Source organism: Choloepus didactylus, chromosome 17 (genome assembly GCF_015220235.1).
Source record: "Choloepus didactylus isolate mChoDid1 chromosome 17, mChoDid1.pri, whole genome shotgun sequence".
In the NCBI taxonomy this organism is placed as follows: Eukaryota; Metazoa; Chordata; class Mammalia; order Pilosa; family Megalonychidae; genus Choloepus; species Choloepus didactylus.
Genome location: NC_051323.1, coordinates 2,297,292 through 2,320,341, shown reverse-complemented (window position 1 = coordinate 2,320,341; position 23,050 = coordinate 2,297,292). Strand labels below are relative to the sequence as shown.

General features: G+C 48.9%; 1 long non-coding RNA gene across 1 annotated transcript; it reads right to left on the bottom strand.

The window, feature by feature from the left end:
• Positions 1-866: 866 nt before the first annotated feature.
• On the bottom strand, positions 867-20,974 carry LOC119512665. The gene is made up of 6 exons (XR_005212424.1): positions 20,851-20,974; positions 17,448-17,571; positions 10,878-10,966; positions 9,842-10,134; positions 7,464-7,612; positions 867-1,396 (listed from the first exon to the last, which is right to left on the bottom strand). It is a non-coding gene; the product is annotated as an uncharacterized LOC119512665 (long non-coding RNA).
• Positions 20,975-23,050: the final 2,076 nt, after the last annotated feature.

Here is a 23,050-nt window from a genome sequence, read left to right as displayed (position 1 = left end):
CTGTTACTGAAAACACCTTTTACTACAGACACCTTTGGCTCTGCCTGCCAGAAAAAGACTCGGTCACTTTGGCTTTTCAGTGGACACTGCCTCCAGAGTGGCTCTGCTGCATAGCCAGAGGACACTATAAGACAGTCCACTGGAACCCTGAAGCCCACCGTCCTGTTTCCCAGAGGACCAACAAGGCTGACTACAACAACTGTACAAAGAAGATACCTCCTAGAGCTATAATTGCCACATGATGTGGTTGAAACCTAAAAACATAATTAACAGTAAGGCCTGCTCCTATGAGGGGACAGCATGCTTGGTATTGTAAGCTTAACACCCAATGCAGCTCAGAAAAAAAACTTGAGCATTCATTAGCATCAAGTGCTACATATATACCAAATTAATAAATAATATCTCTTCAATATTAAATCCTATGCAGGATGATAATAATCATGTTAAAAATTATAGTAAACTAAATGCATTTTCTGAGTGGTTAATGAATTTACTATGAAATGGAAAATGGCCCTTATTAGCATGGGTTGTATTCTGCTTGTCATTTGTCTTATCATTGCTTATATTCTATCTGTGGGTTTATGTCCAGAGCATCTTCCAGATTAATATAAGAACCTGTTCACCCTTGCTCACAGGAAGAGTTACAAGAAGAAAGACCTCCACCCACTTTCCCTTTTATAAAAGATGCTCACAAGATATTGTTTCTTAAGAATAAGAAAATGTCTCAAAAAAGGGGGGGATTTGATAGCTGGATAAGTAGAAAATATTCAATATAATTCTTTAGCTGGAAAATGGTTATAGTCCTCAATAGCCAAGAGAGGGGAAAAAAAAAACTTTATTAAGATCACTTCACTCAAGCAGCCTTGAGTTATTCTGACCATGAAAAGCCCTTGCTAAAATAACTTGCTGTTGCTCTAATCTCAACAACAAAACTTATTCCCTGCTCACAGGAACTTTCCCAGCATTGCCTGCAGTAAGATATGAGGGATGTGACCATACGGTCTCATAATCAGGACCTTGAAAAGCAAGCCTGAATGAGGGGAGGACCTGAAGATAACAAGAAGATGCTGACCGACACCTTTCTCTCTTCTTTTTTTTTTTTCCTTTCTGCTTTCTTCTGGCTTCTGGCCATTTCTTTGTCTGTTTGGGGTTATAAAAGCCCAAATAATTCTTCTCACTTTGAACTGGGCTTGAAAGTTTTTTCTTTCCTCCAGTTACTTGTTGATGCATCTTCAACAAACTCACCTTCTCACCAAAGAGAGAGACTTGTTTCTCTGTTTGATGCGGGATCAGGTGGGCCTGACTACCTGGAACCGGGTTTTCTACCGGTCACAATATCTTGAATGGTAGCAAAGAATTCTTGCATATGTTAATTGAAGAATTTTCATCTAGGAGTCTGTAAATAAAAACACACATTGAAGTCATGAAAGATGAAGAAAGATGGAAGAAATTTAAAGGCTGGAGTGGACTCTATGAAAAAACTGCTTGTACAAAGTGGACCCTGGATTGGAAAAGGGCATTCATGGGAAAATTGTGGAGATTTCAATGAGGGCTGTACCATAGTTAACATAGCACAAATGTCAATTTTCATTCCCTAATATGGACTGCGATTAGGTGAGAGGTTCAGTTGAGGACAAAGGAGGGCAAAGGAGTTTCAAGAGAACTTGCACCTTGGTAAGGAGTTTGAAGAGCACACAATCCTTTAAGTAAATCTAAAGTGTGTTCACAGGAAGGTTTTTGCTTTATAGAGGCAGCCTCTAAGAATGGATAACCTCTTGGATCTGATACATAACTGCTGGTGAATTTGGTCCAGGTTATCGTTTTTCTGTGTTGCTGTGTGAGATTTCTCTATGGTTTTGTTTAGTTTGGTTTTGTTAAAGTGTGTGGCTTTTGTTGGAGGTTGGACGGGTGTTGGTAGCATCAGGCTGCAGTTTGCAAATGGGATTGCAAGTCTCTGAGATGACACCTCACATCAGTGTGAGGCCCAGTGCACTCACCCTCTCCCACCTTCACCCTCCTGGACGTACAAACACACACACACACACAAGCAGCTCCCCAGGCTGCGGACTCTACTTTAGGCCTTCAAGTAGCCAAAGCCATCTGGCCATAAATACAACATACTCTCAAATTTTAAAAGAATAAATAGAAAAATAGAATGATATGGATAATGTTGCAAAATGTTAAAAGCCTGTGGATCTGGGTATCTGTATTCGAGGTGTGCTAGAGTTCTATGGGTTTTGCATTATTTTTGCAACAATCATGTAAGATAGAATGCATATCAAAATAAAAATTCGAAAAACAGGAAATTAAGAGCACTCCCCTCTTGAAGTCACAAGCATTCCCAGGATTATCTCAAGCTCCCATCACACAGGCCAGAGGCTCTGACATGCTGGTGGACACAGGCTCCCCAAACTGCTCTTTCAGGCTGCCCCAATTCCAGTGGTCTCCTCTTCAGAGGACCTGGGAGCCATCATCACCAAGTAGCAACTAGGAACTAGGGCTTGGAATTAGGGCTCCTGGGAGAAATGGCTGATTCCAGGAGAGTGGCAGAAAAAATACAAGATGAACTTACAGCATCTGACTGCTAGAAAGTTAAGGAAGGGCTCAACAAATCAAGACGTTCTATTTTAAGAAAGAACATATTAGCTTACAGAGTCCCCACTGGCCAAACCAAGGAAAACAGGAGCATTAGAATAAGTAATGATATTAACATATTATCACCTATTGAATTAAATATGAAAGCATGAGTTCATGTTGAAAGAAGCAAACACACACATTATACATAGATAAAGTTTGATGAGAAACAGGATATTTGCACAGTTTCAAAGCACACTGGATCCAAAAATACTTTTAAATAAAGAGAGAAGGAATAACTTTATAGAGAGAAGCTTGGAGGACCAGGCTAATCAGGTGCTCTGGCTAACAATACCACTAATGGGACAACAGAAGTCAGGAGGACCCAGCACCCGTCTGTGGTGTTCCTCCCAAAGATGCACAACCAGAAGCATCAGGCACAACCACAGAGGGGGACACCCTATGGAATAACTGACCTGTAATAGTCAAAAGTGTCAAGGTCATGAAAGTCAAAGGAATATTGGGGAACTGTTTCAGATGGAAGGGCATCAAAATCTGTCAACTAAAGGCAACACCAGACAGTGGTCTGGCTACTTTCGTTATCAGGGGACATTACTGGGACAATTGACTAAACTTTAAAGGGGGCTGTGATTAGATGGCAGTAATGCTTCAGTATTGATTTCCTGATACCAAGGACTATAATATGGCTACGTAGAATCCCTTAAGGGAAATACACATTTAAGTATTAGGGGAATGATGGGGTGTAATGTCAATAAATGGTTTAAGGGAAATAAAATGGTTCTTTGCACTTTTTACAAAGTAAAAATTATTTAATTTTTTGTGATGTTTCATAAGTTTATGATTGTTCCAAATTAACTGCAAGAATCGTGTGCTCAGGGAATGCAGAATGTGTCTTCGAATGTGTTGAGGCACATGTCACTACTGATATATTTGTCCACAACTTGGACATCCAGGTTTTGGCAAATCAAAGTGGGATGTGACTGACAGTGAGCCTGAGTGAAGGGCCCAGGTCTGCAGAGCGGAAGTGGGTGGGAGGAGGGTGCTGAGAGCACTCCTGAGTTTTGCTGACAGACATCTTGGGGCAAGCAGCTGCTCCCACCCCAGGAAGGACTGCCCGTCTCATCAGACCCTAGTTTCCACATACCCTGGGCACACACAGCCAGCTGCCTCTCTGGTTTTCCACATCATGCCATCCTGTCATTTGCTACTCTTTTGCAATGATTGCCAGCTTATTTCAATCTCCCCTACTGGCCTGTGAGTTCCATGAAGATACAAACTTGACTTTGCTCCCCACTGCATTGCACATGGTGCTCAGTGAACACTGATGATTGAGAGAATGGGGAGGCAGAGATCAAGGGATGATTCCTGCAACTGACACCCAAGTCTTCCAGCTGAAAAGTTGGTGGGTAAGATGGAGGGCTGGAGATGGAGCCACCCACTCAGTACCCTGTAGGCTCAGCCCATCTACTCTTGACCCAAGGGAACATCCCACACCCTTGTTCTCCCTGCCTTTGCAGATACTGTCCAGATGCTGTGCTCCTCAAACCATGTCCTTCTCCAATCTCAGAGAAGATTCTCCTGCTCTTCCCAGACCCCACCCCAATGGGCATGAAGGTCCACCCTTCCCCTGCTCTCCTAGTCTCAGCTCCTCCTTCCTGCACACATGATCCTACAGGAAGGAAGGTCAGCAGAGAAGCTTGGGGGCTTCTGGGAGCAGGGTCAGGGGCTGATTTCTGTTACTTGCCAACTCCCAGCACCAAGAGCTTCAGCTCTAAAAACTCCCAAGCCCAGAACGCACAAGGTGAGGCAACTTGTGACAGTGGTAAACAGAAAACAGATGCATCATAAAGACACACCCAGATTCCTGGTCCACCACTGGGGCTCCCAGGATCAACCCAGAAATTCCACTTGCAGGAATACATCCCGAGGAAACAATCAGGAAAAGGAAAAAGGAGAGAGACATCCTCCATAATGTGGCTCATAAAGCGGGCCCATCTCAGTGTCCATCAGTCACGCACTGACACCCCAATTCATGCATCTCCACATCAGGAAATGCCAAATAGGGATGAAAATGTCAGCCATAATAGCTACACTGGGATATGGAGACATCTCCAGGATATAAAGTTAAGTGGATTAAAGGGAGAGTTTGAAATATTAAACTTAAATTAAATAGAACTTCTTTTAGAAACACAATGAATTATAATCTGAAGCAAAAATCCCTACCTGGGTTACCCCCAACCAGGTTTCCCCCAGGACTCCAGGGAGAAGCCTCAAAAACACAAAAATGGCAGAAAGTGGATGATGGTTCAACACTCAAGGTAGCTGGATGGAGCTTGTACCTTATGCCATGGGACAAGTAGTAAGGTTCAAGAAGCAGCACACCTCCTCTCTCTACAAAGGCCTGAACTGCACAGAACTTGTCCGGGGAGCTGGACATGCTCTGATCTATTCCTGCCTGAGCAGGAACAGACCTCTTTGGACTCCTGATCTCACGAATATTTCTTAAATGCTTTCTCCACTATAAGGAGTAGCCAACTAAACTATTCAAACAAGGCAGTGGGCTGAAGAAGCCTCGGAGCTACTCAGGGACACCGCCCTAGGGAACTCTGGGGACCACCTTCTTTAGGGATGAAGCTCTGTAACTCATCAAACTGAATAGCAAGCCAACCCCCTCCATGCCCCCTGGGATGCTGCGGGGATGCCACCTGAAAATTCAAAGAGCACCCACACTCTCCAGAAAGTGTTGCTGGAGGCCACACAGTTGGGCCACTGCACTTGGTAAAACAAACACAGTGTCACACTCTGTGCCCAAGCTCTGGACCCTGACTGCCAGTCTGCTGACCCCAGATGGATCCCAGCCACCTCTGGAGCCCTGGGTTCTGGAGTGACTTACCATGGCATGCAACCCCACCTCCCCTCTAGTCCCCTGGTCCTGTCCTCCACCAAGTTCATCTTTGCTGGGGTCATTCACCCCAAAGGCGTTAGCTGAGCTCCTCCTCCATGCCTCCACAGTGGACACAGGCAATAGGATAGAACCAAAGGAGACTCACAGGAAGGCCTCACCTGGTTGACAGGTGGTGCTGGCTCAGCTTCACAGTGGACATTGGGCTGGGAAAGGAGTGTGAGGTCTGCACCAGCTCTGGGGGGCTGGAATTGGGATGGGGTGTCAAGAGAGGCTCTGTCCCAAGAGCCCAGGGAACCCGAGATAACAACAGCCAGCAGTGAGTGCTTCCTATCAGGAAGAATCCAAATGATTGGTGTATATTCAGGACAAAGTTCTGTGCCCTCAGAGGTGCTGGTGGGACAGGATGTTACAGGGATGGAGCGTTACACATGCAGAGCATGGGGCAGCCCACCATGCAGCGGAGGGGGGGGGGCAATTTAAAATGGAACATCAGAGCAGGCCACAATGAGAGGGAGTTCTGTGGGCAGAAATGGGAACGACATGGGGGTCCTGAGGTTGGAGCATTGTGGGGTGTGACAGGAGAGAAGAGGCTACTAGGACCCACTTGGGGTGAATGGGAGGGAGGTGAGGGAGGAAACAGGAGAAGCCCAGAGGTGCCACAGGACACATCATTCCTCTCCTAGGGATTTAACCAAAAGAAATGAACACAAATGAGCCAAAAACACTGCATGTGTCCTTGCAGGCTCAGTGCAGCTTTATCTGCAAAGGGCCAAAGTGGAACCAACCCCAATGCCCATTGATGGGGAGTGCAGGAAAAAACTGTGGCCCATCTGCACCACGGAACCCTCCTCCACAGTAAAGAGGAATGGACTGTGGATACTCGTCGCATGGGCCAATTCCCCAACAATCATGCCCAGTTAAAGACACCAGACCAAAGAAGACAGAGGAAGAGCGAGAGAGTAATGCTGTGTGATTCTGTTCATATGAAACTCGAGAAAATGCAAATGGATCCATAATGACAGAAAGCGCCTTGGGGTCCTTGGGGATGGGGCAGAGGGAGGTGAGGAGATGGAGAACGTGCCGGTAGGAAATCTGTGGGTGTGGATGTGCCAGTTACCTTAGCCTTGGATTCATAGGTGGAAACATTTCAACACATCAAACCGTAACCACTGTTAACAATTAAACCTGTGCAATTTACAGTGTGTCAAATACGCCTCAAAGAAGCTGTGTTTAAGCAGAAAGAAACAAGGGCATCAGGTTGAAGTGAGGGTGGGCAGGAAGCACTGGAGTCTGAGGATTGAGAAGCAGGGATGAAATAGCCACGTGGCGGGGAGCAGAGCACGCACAAAGTGGTATGTGAGGTTGCGAAAACCAGAGAGGCTCTCAGTGACAAGGGTAAGGGGATTGTAGGCAGGTGGTGCTGTTTACCCCCCTTGCTGTTGCCTTTAGCAGGCAGAACATGTGATTTGGGGGCTGCTCTCTCCCACTCTCTCATGCGGTCATTCTGTCCTCCCTGGGAACTGCCAAGTCAGGTGGGCTTTTGACTCCACTAGGGGAGACCCCTGCTCCTGGGGGACTCAGTGAGGACAGGACGGGGAATCCACTGCAGGATGAGAGATGGGGGAAACCAGGATATTGCTGCTGCTTAGAAACCCTAGTGGCCTTTTGTGTAGGGCAAAGAAAATGCCAGAAAGATCCTTAAGAGCCCAGGAAGATCACAGGAAAGAGAAGGTCCTTGAACTTGGGCCTGTCAAGACACCTCAAAAACACAGCCCACAGAACAGGTGTCCTGTCTGCTCCTCCTTTGAGTAGTCGTGGCTGGGAGAACTCAATCATTTCTGAAAATACACAAGGAAAGTCCGACTTGCTCAGAGTGTGGCTCAGGTTCTCTCCTCTCAGGCCCTCACTCCCTGACTCTGTGGCCTGTAGAGTCATCAGAGACCCAGGTCTCTGCAGGGATTACCTGTGGGAGAGGATGAATGCTGGAGGCTGCAGTGGGGTCTGCATCACCAGGTAGCCCCCCACCTGCACGTCTGCTCATCCACTGCTGGTGCTTGGACTCTCCTCCTGATTCGGACTCCAGGGGCTCCCCCAGGGGTGGGTCAGTGAATCCTGCACACAAAGAAATTGAACGTCTCACTGGCTGTTGAAGGAGCACGGCCCCTGCAGGCACAAGCAGGACCTCACAACAGGGAGGCAGGTGGCAGCATGGACGCGGGCAAGTGCCTGGCCAAGGGACCAGCCTCAGCCCTGCTGGGGCCTCAGCATCTCTGAGAAAGGCACGGTCATGGCAGGAATCCACACAGCCTTACTGGTTAGTCATGCCTTCCACAAACCATAACAAAGTTGGATTTTGCTGACTTAAAATATTGCTTTGTCACAGGTGTGATTAGGGAAAACTGCAGACTTCACACCAGCACCTGGTCTCAAGGACAGAACATCAGATTCTGAACCCCTCCCATCACCCATGAGGAACTTGGGACATCAGGGTCTCCACTGTGGCTGGTTCCTCATGTGGCTAGGCCCCCCACCCTTTGCCCTTCTCATTTTACCTGGACATTGGATTTTTCTTTTCACCTTTACACTTAAACTTCAGGTTTTACCTCATTGTCACTTAGGTGTTAGGTGTTACCACTTTACCTTGCCCTGTCTACTTCCTCTCTACTTAAAATATTTGGGTAAGTATCATTCCTAAAAGCAAGCTGCCATGGATTTGAAAAGGTCTGTGTTGGACTGAAACTTAGGAGAGAAGCAAGTTGAGCCTTTAGGTTCATTTCTGCCCTGAGACTACAAGGTTGAGAGAAAAAATAAGAAAAAACGTTCCCTGATCTCAGATACAAAACAACAGCCACCTGGTGAGGCCTGCAAACCCTCCTTCCTCCCTGTCTGGTATTAGGGTGCTCGGGGCAAACACCCAACCCCAGTGTCCAGCTGTGAAGGAAGCTCCAATCAAAAGAAATCCCATGACCAGTTGGCCTATAACTTTATCTTTGCTTTATTCTTTTTCCTCTTCCCTGGAAATGTTAAAAGCCCTCTCAGGTAAAAGAAATGCCGTTTCAATGCTAATTTGACCATCTCTGGATCAAATGTAGTAGAAGAATGTGTGATATCTTCCTCCTACAAGAGAAAGAGAAGTAGCCATGGGCACAGAACAGTGAAGGTGTGTAAAGTCAGGGGTGAAGAGACCAGCAGGTGTGAGATGTCCCCAGTTCTGCAGACTCAGGGAGCAGAAGGAAGGGCCATGGCTGAGAGGCATCTGAGGTAGAACTGAGGAACAGGGCAGAGGGCAAGACCCACATGCAGGACCATTAATGATATAAGATATTCAAGAAGCTTAAGGGAAAAAATGTTGAAGTCTGAATTGTGTTCCTGTCAGTCAATTGTGAGATCAGATAAGACCACAGAACTTTATCTCCCAGGCACCTTATCTTACAAAGTTCACCGAACACATTCTCTAACTAGACAAGGTAATCATGAGAGAAAGTACAAGATGCATTTCAGGAAGAAGTGGAGCAAACCCAGAGAAGCAATTTAGGAATTCTCAGTAAGGAGGCTAAACCCCAAGCCTTGGGAGACTTTCATTCGAGATGGAAACAGGAAGGACAGTGCCCAGTGGCCAGGGCTTCAGTTAGAAAACTAAAAACACTGAAAAAAATTAAGGATGTAACAAAGGTAGATAACATAAGAGAAAAGAAAGGAAATTAGAAACTCTGGGAAAACAAAAGGTTGAAGAGAAAAGATACAGGTATACACATGCATATATGTATATGTATATATAGAGAGAGACAAATAGATAGCTGTAGATACAGATATAACCATAGCAAACCAGGGAATTTTGGTGATAGGATGAATTAGAAGTGCCACTATCCACCTCATGAGGTGGGAAGCCACCAGATTTTGCTGTATTTTAAGGAATCCAACACCACAATGATAACTAGGAAAGAAACTACAATGATGCTATTTTTACAGTGTAATGAGGGTGATGAGAAGTGGGGAGTTTAAGAAGCTCACTCTACCTCTGTCCAACAGGAGGGAACACGTAAGGTCAGGTGGCACTGGAGGGGAGATCAGAGGAGCAGCAGCTCCTTCCTTTTACTTTAATTCACTATAGTGTCTCACTCTTTAGCCATGTGCAAAACTTATTGTGCAGAGTAAACTAAGAGTAATCTGAAATAACAGTGGGAAGAGTCTCTGTTCCAGTGGCAGAGGGTCTGGGTCTACTCAAATGACACAGGGGGAAGGCGAAGATTCTGACCCCCACCCTGATGACCCTCAAAGAAGATGCAAGGGGGTCACGGCATCTGGAGCAGAGCTCAATCATCCTCCGTGGAGCAGACCCACCTGTGGTGCTGGGATCGTCCAGGGTGATGAGGGGCTCAGCTGCAGAGGCCTTTGGACAGGGCATCATACAGTCCAGCTCCTGACCGTGGAGCAGCTGCCCATTCTGGAAGTAAACCTCCTCAGAAGATGCCACAGTGAGGGACATCAGCCACGATCCTGAGGGGCCCAGTCGGGGGGCTACGAGGTCATTGCCGGCAGCCAGAGGGCAGAGGCCAGGCCCAGGGCAGTCGGGCGATAAGGATGCAGCATGGTGGCCCAGCCCCTCTGCCAACATCTCTGTGCCTTGTCGAGCCCTGCAGGACAGAGAAGCACCATCCATGGTGGGCAGAGGCTCCCGCAGTCTGGTGCCTGCAAAGAGGCTCCAGCCACGTGTGGGGCTCTGGGTTCCCACTTGGGTTCAGCCCCTGAAGGCTGTGGGACCCACACGTGACAAGTCATGCTGTGCTCCCATCCTCCTGTGCCACATGAGCTGTGACGACTAAGGCTGGGACCCTTAACAAATATGATTACTGGAATCTGAAACACATTAGCACTTGTATTTACAATGACAATCAACGGACGGAACCCTGCTACAATAGGGAAAACTGAAAAGGATTAGCAAGAGCCTAAAAGTGGAGTAAACAAATGATGCATTAAAGGAACACCAGGCAGTAAATAATAATTGACCCAATCAATATTCACTGGAGGTTCACTGTCTCTCAGATTGGGCTCTAAGCCTTTGGTTCTCTGCAGTGCCTCCACATGGCAGGTCCTACCACTAGCCCCATTTCATGGTGGGAAAATGGAGGTACAGGGAGGTCAGGGGAACATGCCCAAGGTCACACAGCAAGGTGGGGCCAGGCTGGAAGTGAACCAGCCAGGAAGTCAAAAGAGGTGCTGGGTGGAGCTTTGAATAGGAAGTGAAATATGGTAGGTTTGCATATGTTAGAGAGAAATAGTGACACATCTCAAAGTAATTTGGGCAGAGAATAAAAATATATATTCGGGGCCCCCCTGAAGAGCTGGAGGAAAAGGCAGAAGTGTTGGATTTCCTCACCAGGATTGCTGCTAATATTCTCACAAACGCTGAGACGGTTTGGTATGCTGAGCACTCTATCTTGGGGCTTGCCCTTATGAAGCTCGTTACTGCAAAGAAGAGATAAACCTGGTTAAAACTGTGCCTTAACCCAGTGTTCTTTTTTACTTTAATTGCTCTTTTTCACTTTAATTATTATTCTTGTTATTTTTGTGTGTGTGGTAATGAAGATGTCAGGGATTGATTTGGTGATGAATGTACAACTATGTAATGGTACTGTGAACAATCGAATGTACAATTTGTTTTGTATGACTGTGTGGTATGTGAATACATCTCAATAAAATGAATATTAAAAATAAATGGATAAATAAATAAATAAATATGCAACAATAAAAAATAGATTGGGGTGTTGAATACACAACTATATGATGGTACTGTGAACAGCTGATTGTACACCATGGATGATTGTACGATATGTGAATATATCTCAATAAAACTGAATTTAAAAAAAATAAATAAAAATTAAAAAAAAAAACAAAAAACTGTGCCTTAGAGTCTCCCCGAGTACCTCTTTGTTGCTCAGATGTGGCCCTCTCTCTCTAGCTAAGCCAGCTCAGTGGGTGAAATCACTGCCCTCCCCTGTACATGGGACCTGACTCCCAAGGGTGTAAATCTCCCTGGCAACGCAGGATATGACTCCCGGGATGAATCTGGACCTGGCGTCATGGGATTGAGAACATCTTCTTGACCAAAAGGATCAAAGGAAATGAAATGGAATAAGTTTCAGTGGCTGAGGGATTTCAAATAGAGTCGAGAGGTCACTCTGGTAGACATTCTTACGCACTATACAGATTGCCCTTTTTAGGTTTTAATGTATGGGAACAGCTGGAAGTAAATACCTGAAACAATCAAACTCCAACCCAGTAGCCTTGACTCTTGAAGATGATTGTATAACAATGTAGCTTACAATGGGTGACAGTGTGATTGTGAAAACCCTGTGGCTTACACTCCCTTTATCCAGTGTATGGATGGATGAGTAGAAAAATGGGGACAAAAACTAAATGAAAAATAGGGTAGGATGTGGGGGATGATTTGGGTGTTGTTTTTTACTTTTGTTTTTTATTTTTATTCTTATTCTTTCTGGTGCAAGGAAAATGTTCAAAAATAGACTGGGGTGATGAATGCATAACTGTATGATGGTCCTGTGAACAGCTGATTGTACACCACGGATGATTGTATGGTATGTGAATATATCTCAAAAAACTGAATTTAATTTAAAAAAGAAAGAGATGCAGGGGTCTGAACATTACGGGGAGAGGAGGGACAGAAATGCAACATGGTCATGGTAAGGGCAGGACAGGGCCACAACCACAGCTGGGGACCCAGCCCTGCTGCCAGCCTGGAGGCTGCCAGCATCTTCCTCCTTGTTGTGGAGAGCCGTCTCCCGGGACGGGCATAGCGCATGCGCTGTAAACCTGCTCCAAAGTCCCCCCGCCCATCAAGTGGTGCCAAGATGGCGCCCACATCCTGCTTCCGGCTTCTGATGTATGTAACCACCCGCTGTATTCACCAATCATGCTTGTGTGCGTGGCGTTAGCCCATTGGATACACGCAAGGTTTATAAGAAAGTTCCCGGGCAGAGCTCGGGGAGACAGCCCACAAGGAGCCGCGCCTGACGGCCGCATCGAGGTTGTTCTCCCCCGAGGCGTCTTGCCCCGGGCGGAACCTGTAAAGATGATGATTGCCTAGTCCCATTAAAAGTTTATCTGCTTTACCACCGCGAGTCCTGAGTGATCACAAGTGCTCCGGGTAAGACGTTGTCCGCACCCTCTCTCCCCTTATTTCTCTGGTCCCCATCGCCGGCCGACCGGGGACTCGAGGCGGGGCGGAGAGAGCGCCGGACAAGTGGTGGCCCGTACGGGGAACTTCGAACCCGCAACCTCATTTGCGTTCCCCTCGCCCCGACGGAGACGTGCTCCCGGGATCCGTGGTTTGACCTCCGCGACTGATCACCGCGAGAAGGTAAGCACCCCCTTTTTTCGTGTGAGGACTAGGGCCCGTGGGCGTTCAGGTAGCCCCGGGGACTCGGAAGAGCTCTCCGAGTGATTAAGAGATAGTGCCGACTGCAAGCATGGGGCAGTCTGAAAGCTCACCCCTATTAACCCCCTTAAAGACCCTTTTGAAACAGCGGGGTATCTCAATTAAGAGAAGTTCTCTCCAACGATTCCTTGATGATGTGGCCACTTTTGCCCCCTGGTTTCCTTGTTCTGGCAGCCTTAATCTGCCCTCTTGGCCTTATATGGGAGACTGTTAAGGGCCATATCGCTCCCTCCACGTCACAGTGGAAAGGCCCTGACCCGGTGCTCGGCTGGGCCGGAGGCTCTGTTTGTGTTTTTCCCCAGGAACCAGGACGTCAACCAGTGTGGGTTCCGGAAAGACTGGTGGGAACCGTGGCATCACCTGGGGAGGCCGGGGAGCAGCTGTCAGAAACGCCAACGAATATACGGCCTGGGCCATTGGACCAAGCCTCCGGCCTTCAGGGACTTGAGAACATTAGGGAATTGAAGCCTGTTAGTTTCGACCTTTCCACACTGGGCGAGACTGTAAAAAATCTGTGGGACCAAGTCACCTCTTGGTTCTCTTGGCCCAATTTGACTAATTGGATTCTCTTGATGGTGGGACTATTGGTGGGATTAGTCATTGTTAAATCTTTGCTAGAACGCCTGTTTCAAGCGCGGCAGTACCGTGTTACCACTATGATGGCTATGTCCTCCACCTTTGATACCCCCAACAGCGACCATTCTGATGGCCATACCCCATCCTGGCCGCCTCGGGCGGGGCACTCGGGAGCGAGGTTTGTAGCTAAGCGCGCAGCTGTGTCCCGGGTATAACGGGTGACGCCAGCAGTCATAATTTTTGTCTCAGGTAGATCCCTAAGGCAGAGTCATAGTTGTGGCCAGACTTGACTCTAGCCAATGCATAGGGACGCCTAGTGACGCCTCCGACTCTGGTTAATGCTATCCCTGCCCCCGCCTTTGTCCCCCAGTTGCAAGGCAAAGCACTGCAGGGAGAGTCATGTTGTTTCCAGCTCACGGACTCTCCTGTCTCCATATGAGGTGAGCATTCTGGTCGGTGCTAGAGGCTCCGCCGCTAAATGGCTGAGACCTAGTCCAGACTCCCCAAAGCACCGGAACAAATTGTGAGCCATCTGGGTTCACGGGAGCACACTCATCACTGGGGACACTGGGTCGATATAAATAATAAAGGGGGAGATGTGGAGAGCCGTCTCCCGGGACGGGCATAGCGCATGCGCTGTAAACCTGCTCCAAAGTCCCCCCGCCCATCAAGTGGTGCCAAGATGGCGCCCACATCCTGCTTCCGGCTTCTGATGTATGTAACCACCCGCTGTATCCACCAATCATGCTTGTGTGCGTGGCGTTAGCCCATTGGATACACGCAAGGTTTATAAGAAAGTTCCCGGGCAGAGCTCGGGGAGACAGCCCACAAGGAGCCGCGCCTGACGGCCGCATCGAGGTTGTTCTCCCCCGAGGCGTCTTGCCCCGGGCGGAACCTGTAAAGATGATGATTGCCTAGTCCCATTAAAAGTTTATCTGCTTTACCACCGCGAGTCCTGAGTGATCACAAGTGCTCCGGGTAAGACGTTGTCCGCACCCTCTCTCCCCTTATTTCTCTGGTCCCCATCGCCGGCCGACCGGGGACTCGAGGCGGGGCGGAGAGAGCGCCGGACACCTTGTCCCACCAGCTTCGTGCTCCTCAACAGAAGAGAAATGGTGTGGGGGTGGTGCTTTGAAACAGAGCCCAGGGCAGAGGAGTGACTCGGAAAAGGCTGGTTGTTACTAAAAAATGACATTTTAAAATACAAAATACTAAAAATAAATAAACTTTAACAACCACTGCATAGTGGTCTTCTTTCTAAGTCTGCCTCCCCTGTTCTCGGAAAGAAGCCGCCCCCACTGCAGCCATATGGGCTCCTTGCTGGTGCCCCCTCCCTCCCGGGGAGCAGCATCTCTGCTCTCAGATGTCAGGGACCACCTGCTCCGAGCCCTGCCCTCCAGCCCCCATGGAGAGCAGGGTCTGGACAAGTGATGTGGTCCTACTGGCCGAAGGAATGGCAGTACCTGGGAGCCAGCGGCTGTGAGAGGGTCTCACGTGCAGGAAGCTCCGAGGCCAGGAATGGCAGCTCCCACAGTCCTGGGGTGGCCTCTGGGGGCAGTGGAGGGTCATTCCCCTCATGTCCTTCTGAGAGCACAGGAGAGTCAAAGGGAGGGAAGCTGAGCCATGCTCCCAAGCCCCGGCCTAGCAAGGGCTTCCAAGCAGGTAGGAGCACCCGCTGCCTGGGGGAGGTGGTCACCACAGCTTCCACCCACTTCTCCTTACCACTGTCTGCCTTTGGTCGCACCAACACTCCAGAGCTATGACTCCAGGACACCCCATTACCATGACATTTACTTTACACCCTCACATTTATCCACTGACCCCTTCTCTCTGGCCCCTCAATGGCCTTGCCTTCCCCCCGACAACTAGCCCTAACTACACAGCGGCTTCTACACCCAGAGTGGCTTCCACAGCCCCACCTGCCCAATGCTCGACCACGGATGAGCCTCTGAGCCAATCTGAGGCCAGACTCAGCCACAGCCAACTCATCTCCTATGACAAATTGACCCAACACGTGACAGTGAGTTCTAACCTCCAGGCAAACCCCTGAACATGTGATTGGGCATTGTCCCTGCCTAACCAGAATGATACTGGGCAAGTGTGCAGCATGTGGGAAGACAGCAGCCAACCCCCAAAACACAAGGAGCCTGGGCCCTCAGGCCACTCCCCTGAGTGTGCAGGCCTGTCCCCATAAGGGGTCTCAATGTGGGGGTCACCGGATGGCCCTGGGAGGGCTTGCTCCAGGCTCAGAAGGGATCTCTGGTGCCACTGGTAGTAACAAAACCAGCTGCATACCTGCTCGATTGTCAAGCTTGTCTCCAACGCCAGGTTCTCCAGCCCAGGACAACAAAAAGTTCAGTCAGTCAGAGTCCACCCTAGTCTCTCCAAGGACAGCCAAGGCAGTGCCCAGGAGAGCTTCAGGGCCACCCACCCTCCCATATATTCATGCATTTGCTACCAAGTGTCCTTCTGGACAGGTGCAGGTGGGGTCAGTAGCGAAAGAGAGATGCACACCCAGCCACACATAGGTGACACCTGTGGGGAGTCCTTGGAAGCAGCCCCTGATGCTCAGGTGGCCGCCCCCCACGACGGCACCCAGAGGCTGCCCAAGGAGGCCTGAGGGCCATCCCATCTCTGCATCCTCATGTTCCCTGTGCACACAGAAGTTCCAAGAGTCTATGGGGCTCTACCTGTGAGCCCCTGGCCATCATTGCTTCCACACCGACCACCTGCTGTGTGCACTGGGGTCCTGTCAGGCCCACTGAGAGCAACTCCTGCTTCAAAGACACAATGACAGAGCCTTAGTACATTCCAGCTTCAGACGGGTGGTTTACAGACAGAGGTGCAGATGAAATTTTAAAAGCCCTAGCATCATGGGTCAGCAGAGCCTCTCTCCTGTGGCCAGCACCAACCACCCCCAGTGAGGGGCACAACCACCCACAGGTATCCCCAGGTGTGGCCAAGCCCCCAGAGGCTCTGCACATGACCTGGAGCCTTTTATCTCTGTGATGGAAGGACCACAGCTCTGAGAACTGGAAACGGGTGAGGCGAGCAGGCACTGAGGCCTGGGTCTGCCAGCAGAGGGGCCTGTCCTCCTTCAGTCCCTGCTCCTCCTGCCACCCTCCAAAGCTCACTCCTGTCCTCTGCATGGCAGCCACCCACAGACCCCTGACAGGTAGGACCTTGTTGGATATCTGTCCCATGTTGTACACAGGACATGCTTAATGTGCATCCATTGAAGCCAAGTGATTGGCAAAGCAAAGCCTCTCTGTGTGTGCAGACCATCCAGTCGGGACAGGGCTGCCCATCAGACAATGAGCCCCTGTCCCTGTACCAGCAGTGCATAGCTGATGGGGAATACTAATGAGACCTGAGGCACTCCCCAGAGGGGAGGACCTTGGGGAGAGCATCCAGGGGGAGAAGGACCCTGGGACGAGAATTCACAGGGGCACATCCAAAGGGAGCATTCCTGGGGGGAGAAGCAGCCTGGGGAGAATCATGCTGGGATTTAGATTCTGGGTAGGGACCCCCCAGGAACACACCAGCCTATTGGGGACGAGCAACTTGGTTCAATGAGCATCCTGGGAGAGAAGTACTCTCAGGAAGCAGAGTGTCCTGGGGGAAGCATCCAGCGGAAGAGTCCTTTGGAGAGGGTACAGGCTAAGTGGAACATCCTGGGGATGTAATTCGGGGGTAAGAATGCTAGGGGGAGCATACTAGGAGTGTGGGTTTGGGGGATATACCCTGTGGGAATTCTTGGGGTACAAGCATGCTAAGGGGAGCAGTTGGCTGGGCGAGCATTCTATGGCAGAGCACTGGTCGGGGGAGCATTCTGGGGTGGGGGAGCAGCTGGTGGAGGGGAGCAGTCCAGGGAGAGGACAGCCTGGGGTAGGCAGCCCTGCCCTCTGATCTCACCCTCTGGTCCTTGTTGGAGCTGGTGCACACACCCAAGGCAAAATCCTGCAGCTTCTGGTGAATCTCTCAGGGAAAGTACCAGCTCTTCAGACCCTCTGGGCAGAGGGAGGAGGGTGGTGGGTACCTGGAAAAGGAAAGTGAGGAGGAAGGTTATGAGACCAGGAACCCCTCAAATCTGCTCCTTCCTCAAGGATTCCTCTAGGAAGCAACAGTCATACTCCCCCCTCTCCCCTACTGCCACTCTGTCCACAGTCTGAGTACTACCAGCTCCCTCCCTGTAAACTCAGAAGGTGACAGGTACCTGGCCCACCTGCAGAACCCAGCAACTGCAGGTAGAGCCAGCTCTCCAGCACAGCCTCCACAAAGGGCTCTGCCTGGGTGAGATCATCCTGCAGATCCTAGCACAGCCTTCCTGCAATGGCCACCAGCCACACAGGCGGTGGGCAGGCAACTCCAGGAAGCTTTGCATCACATTTTGGGCTGGGGGCCTGCACTGCCAACACAGAGAACAGTCATGGCAGCACCAGCTCGGTCACCATGCAATGCACATGGCACTGCATGCACCCTACCCATCCTCAGAGAAGCTCCACGCAGCACCCCAGAGTCACAGGAGCCCACCCAACAAAAGGGAATTTCCTCTCAATTCCCCCAAGAATGCAGTCCTCCAAGAGCTCTGCCTGAGCTCCACACAGGTGCCTGGGGCCACCTGTCACAGCTTGCTTCATCTCTGAATCTCTCTTCTATCCCCTCTTGGCCAGGCTGACCCCAGTAACTTAGGGATCCAACCTGGATGGCCCATCTCAGCACTGCCCCCCCCATTTTCACAGCTCCACCTAGATACTCTCTCCTTGCACTTCACTTCTTCTGTGCTCCTCCTACAACTTGCAATTGGGCTTTGGTATGACTCATGGGCTCTGAGATGGATGTGAGCCACTTTCTGCCTCACCAGGATTCCTCTGGCATCTGCCATGGAAGTCACATGCATTCCAGAGCTCTTAGGAAGTGCCCTGACTAGGGAGTGGCAGATAGCATTTCCATTTCATCAAAGAACCTACTAAACCAGTGGGACTAGCATTGGCATCTGCTTTTACACATTTCGATTATAGAAAAAGAAACAATCTTTTACTTGGCAAATACTGGAAAACTCAAAGAAGCAAAAGCTGCCCTGGTCCAACCAATGTAAGAAATAGGTCAAGGAAAAAAAGCTCCGTTAGTAGCGTCGCTTGTGGACCCTGGCAGGGATGGGTCCTGTCTGGGTGCTTTGGCTCACTGTCCTTCACAGGAGCACGTGAGGCGGCCTCGAGAGCTTCCCCACTTGGCAGGTGAGGATGACATGCTCAGAGAGTCCTGGAAGCGTCCAAAGGTCACAGGTGGTGACCCCAGCAGGCTGGTTTCTGTGCCCAAGCACAGACCTCATCTACACCCAGAAGGCTACTCCACCAGGGGAGTTGTGGGTTCCCCCCTGCTGGGCCCTCTACTTGGCTCCTGCAGAGCTAAGCCCTGGCTGGTTGGACACCCAGGCTTTCTGAATTTGTCCTCAGTCTGTACAAATCTGACTATGTCCCATTTCAACATCAGTCACAGAGAGGGCAATTGCCTGCCACCCTCAGTCCACCTGACATCACACAAAAGTCCTTGCCCACAGACAGTCCTGCAACGTGTTCCATCAACGGGGGACTAGAGTTGGTTGAAATGGGTCCCCCATGGACATTTAGGTGGCATCCTGGAGCCTGCCTTCTCAAACAAACACATCTGTTCACAGTTGAAATATTATTTCCATAGGAGGGACTTCTAGATGTAAAATTAAAAGTGGAGTGGGATATGGGAATCAACATTTTTCACTGCAACTGCAAAATTGCATTCCCACAGGCAACAAGAACCTATATGTTCAAAGAAGGTAAATTGCAGACCCTGTCTGTCCTGCTGGCCCAGGGGGTCTGCTCTGTCTGTCTCTCCATCAAGGCTGTCCCCATGATAGCCAGATAGTTAGGAAAAAATAATCTAATCCCTTAGCTAGAAAATGCATAGTAGAGTCTTTAGGAACTAGGAAAATGCTTATTGTGATCATTTCACCCAAGAAGCCTTGAGTAAGTTTAAGCCTAAAAGCCCTTGTTGAAATAGCTTGCTGTTGATCTACTTTCAAAAGTTTAGTCTCTGTTCTTTTTCTGCTATAGTAATAAGATACTCCCTTGCTCTGCTTGCAGGAATGAGATAACAACCTAGAACAGGACATGCTGGTCAAACAAGAATGAAGCAGGTGCTTTCTTATTTTACATTTTTCGCTGGACCCTTCCCAGTTCTTTGTCTCCTTGGACTATAAAAGCCCAAGCCCCCTTTTCTCACTTCAAACTGGTCTTGGAAAATTTTTCCTCCAGTTCCTGACATGTGCAACTGTAATAAAACTCACCTTCTCACCAAAACAAAGAGACTTGTTTCTGTTTGATGCAAGATCAGGGGGACCTATTAAAGTCTGTTTTTTGTTTTGTTTTGTTACTTGTGGAATATAACATATTTATGTAGAAGTGATAACTTTCCAAGTACAGTTTAACAAGGAGTTAGCAAATTTCAAAGAATGTTATTGGTTACTATTCCAGTTTCATTTGTCTCCTTATTGTATATATAACACATATACAAAAAGGTGAGATCTTTCAAATTACAATTTAACAAGTAGCTGTACAGCAAATTTCAAAGCATGTTATGGGTTACAGTTCCGCCATTTCAATCCCTTCCATCTAGCTATTCTAACCCTAGCATCTAAGAAAAAGAATATTATATAGAGATTCATTATTCATAATCCTTTATTAAAGGCTGTCTCAAAAGTCCGTGTTTTACGATGGTAACACATGCATGTTGCCCTTTGGATTCCTGGGCTGGATCTTGCCACGCACAGTTGCTGCTCTTCCTTCCCTTTCCAAGTCGCTCCCACCAGGGAGATCCTCTAGTCTCCGTACCCCCGGCTTCCCAGATATTACTGGCCCACCTGTCCCCAGAACCCGACTCTGGGCCTCAGGGAGGGCCAAGCTGGTGCCTGCACCCCACTGACTTCAGGTGGTTCTGGCCTCAAATAGGGGGAGAAACCCAGCCTCCCCTCCTCCAAGGAGTGAAGCTTCGGGGACTTACACCAAAGGGAGTGCTCCTCAGGACCCCTGCTTCCTTCAGCAGAGACCCTTCTGGCTAGACTGTTGTGAGAGGTGGAGGGGGAATGGGGAGGCGAAGCTGGAGGCCTATACTGCACGTGGGCAGTCTGGCCTGGCACCCGGAACATAAATTGGGAAAAAGATTAATCTGAGTTCTGCCTGGTTTTGACTTGGGTCCCCGGCCTTCCCAGGCCTGCATATTTTAAGAAGGGGAACAGAGTGGAGGAAACCCGCTGGGCATCTGCGCGGAGGGGATCCCCACCTACCTGCCCGGCACCCTGATACTTGCCGGCGCGGGCTCCCAGCTCAGCACAGACTCACCCCGGGCTCCTGGGCTTGGCAGCGCCCGCCGCTATTGCGGCGCCCTGTGGGCCGACCGGGTGCTCCATGTGCCTCTGTGGGCCCTTCCCGAGAGGCCCAGGCGCCAACGAGGAGCCAAAGTCCGGCCGCGCGGGGACTTGGCGCTACAAAGAGCGGACCGCGCCTGCCCTCTAACTCTGCGCTGGAACGCGGCCAGCGTCCCCCGGCCCAGGTCTCCCGTGCTTCCTGCGCCGTGATAAGGAGGGGGGACGGGGCGGGCGCATTTGGCAGTCTGCAGAGCCAGGTGAAGCTGGGTCGGGGCGTGCCCTTCCCAGGCAGCCTCGGGATTCCGCAGCGAAAGGACCCTGGGCGGCTGAGCCCCGATGCGCCCCCGCACTCTCCTTCCCCTTTGCTGAATCCCCACCCTGCGCACCCGTGCACCCCTCAAGGGGTGGGAGGCGCGTCCTCAAGGCCCCTGGCTTGTAGCAGGAGTGCGCACATCCCAGCAGGCTGAATTAATAAAGTAGAAAGACCTAGCTTCAATATCCCAGCTTCACAATTTGAGGAGGTTTAATAAGAAAAGAAAACTAAATCCAAATGTACCAGATGGAAGGATACAAGATTAGAACACAGATAAAGGAATTACAGAATAGGAAAACAACTGAGAGACTCTCTGAAACTAGAATTTGGCTCTTTCAAAAGATCAATAAAATGAAGAAACCATCAGTTACACTGCGCCCCCCTCCAAAAAAAGGGAAAAGACACCAATAACTAAAATTAAAAATGAAAACCATGACTTAAACATTCTGACCTTACAGAAATGAAAGGATTACAAAAGAATACTGTGAACAATTGTATTCCAACAAAGAAGATAAGCTAGATGAAATGGACTAATTCCTAGAAACACAAATTACCTAAACTGACCCAAAAAGTAATTAAAATCCAATAACTAGTATAGAGATTAAATTGGTAACCCAAAAAACCTCACGGGAAAGAAAAATGAAGGACCAGATGGCTTCATTGGTGAATTCTACCAAGCAGCTAAAGAAGTAGTAACACCAAACCTTCTCAAACTCTTCCAGACACTGAAGAGGAGTGAAGACGAGCTAACTCAGTCTATGTGGACAGTATCTCCCCCTCATACTAAAGCCAGACAAAGACAGCACAAGAAAAGGAAATTACTGACCAATTTCCCTTATGAACTTAGATCCAAAATGCCTCAACAAAATACTAGCAAACCAAATGCAAAAGCATAATAAAAGGGTTATACACAACAGCTAAGTAGGATTTATCCTAGGAATGCTACAATGGTTCAACCTAAGAAAATCAATCAATGTAATATACATTAATAGAATAACAACATCGATAAAACTGAAACAACACATGATCATCTCCACCACATTATTATAATAACAACAAAAAAAAAATCCCACAACACATGATCATCTCAATAAATACAGAAAGGCACTTTCATGTGGAAAACAATTCTAATGCTAGGAATAGAAGGGAACATCCTCCACAGACATTTCTCCAAAGAAGGCCAAAAAATCTCAGGAAAAGATGCTCGACATCATCAGCCATTTAGGGAAATGCAAATGAAAACCACAATGAGATACCACTTCATACCCACTAGGATGAGTATTTTTTTATGGAAAATAATAAATGTTGGTGAGGATGTGGAGAAACTGGAACACTCATTAATTGTTGGTGGGAATGTAAAATGGTATGGCCAATGGGTAAAACAATATGGCATTCCACAAAAAGTTAAACATAGAACTATCATCTGACCCGGCAATTCCATTCCCAGGTATATACTCATACTTCTAAGTTTATTTCCCGTCTGTCCTTCGTGTAATACTGCCCAGGAAGTAGACACCCTCTCTCTTTTTCCATGAGGTGTCTGCTTCACACAGAGCCGCCCAGAAGTCTGGCTCCCAGGGATTCTGTTCCAGTGAAGGGTCCAGAAGGACTGGTACCCAACACCTATGAGCCCTTCTAATATGCAAATAGATATTGGATGAATCTCCCAAGAGGCACTACCCTGGAGGCCATTGAGAAGTCTTCGTGGTGGGCAGCTGGGTCAGGGGCTTCCTCAGGAGAGCCCCCATAAACTTAACTTCGTGGAGTGGAGAGGTGGGTTCATTAGGAGGTTGGTCTAGATGGTAT